The following is a 1119-nucleotide window of genomic DNA, read 5'->3' as shown; positions in this document are numbered from 1 at the left end:
AATAGACAGATCATCAAAGCAGAAAATGAACAAAGAAACAAGAGCTTTGAATGACACACTGGACCAGATGGACCTCATAGATATATACAGAACATTCCACCCTAAAACAACAGAATACTCATTCTTCTTGAATGCACATGGAACTTTCTCCAGAATAGACCACACACTGGGTCAAAAATCAGGTCTCAACTGATACCAAAAGACTGAGATTATTCCCTGCATATTCTCAGACCACAATGCTTTGAAACTGGAAGCCGATCACAAGAAAAAACTTGGAAGAAACTCAAACACTTGGAAGCTAAGTACCATCCTGCTTAAAAATGTTTGGGTATAACTGACAAGAACAGATACTACACTTGATCTTGGCCAAAAGGCCGAGAAGCGCTTATGCTAAGTGAAATAAGTGAATCAGAGAAAGACATTATCATATGGTTTCACTCATGTATGGAACATAAGAAATAGCAGTGAGATCGGTAGGAGAATGAAGGGGGGGGGTAAACAGAAGGCAGAATGAACCACAAGAGACTATGGACTCTGAGAAACAAACTGACGGTTTTGGGGGGGTTTGGGGATTGGCATAGGCTGGTGATGGGTATTAAGGAGGGCACACATTGCAAGGAGCACTGGGTGTTATATGCAAACAATGAATCACGGAACATTACATCAAAAACTAATGATGTACTGTATGGTGACTGACATAACATAATCAAAAAATTTTTAAAAAATGTTTGGGTAAACCAGGAGATTGAAGAAGAGCTTAAACAATTTATAGAAACCAATGAGATTGGAAACACATTGGTCCTAAACCTATGGGATCCTGCAAGGCGTTCCTAAGTGGGAAATACATAGACATCCAAGCCTCACTCAAAGGAATATAAAACTCTAAAATACAGACCCTATACTCACACCTTAAACAACTGGAGATGGAACAACAAAGTAGGCCCAAGCCACACATGAGAAGAGATTTAAGATTAGAGCAGGACAGATGAATGAGAAAGCAGAAATACAGTAGAGCAGATCAACAAAACAAGAAGTTGGTTCTTTGAAAGAATTAATAGGATCGATAAACCACTGGCCAGACATACCCTCCAAAAAAGAAAAAGGAACCAAAGTAATAAA

At 39.0% G+C, this 1119-nt stretch overlaps 1 non-coding gene across 1 annotated transcript; it reads right to left on the bottom strand.

Moving 5' to 3' along the window:
* Positions 1–204: 204 nt before the first annotated feature.
* Positions 205–386, bottom strand: LOC113249790 (U2 spliceosomal RNA). Its single transcript, XR_003313877.1, has one exon. It is a non-coding gene; the product is annotated as a U2 spliceosomal RNA (small nuclear RNA).
* Between the last annotated feature and the right edge of the window lie 733 nt (positions 387–1119).

Source organism: Ursus arctos, chromosome X (genome assembly GCF_023065955.2).
Source record: "Ursus arctos isolate Adak ecotype North America chromosome X, UrsArc2.0, whole genome shotgun sequence".
Lineage (NCBI taxonomy): Eukaryota > Metazoa > Chordata > Mammalia > Carnivora > Ursidae > Ursus > Ursus arctos.
Note: the sequence above shows the minus strand (reverse complement) of the source record. Positions and strands in the feature narration are given on the sequence as shown.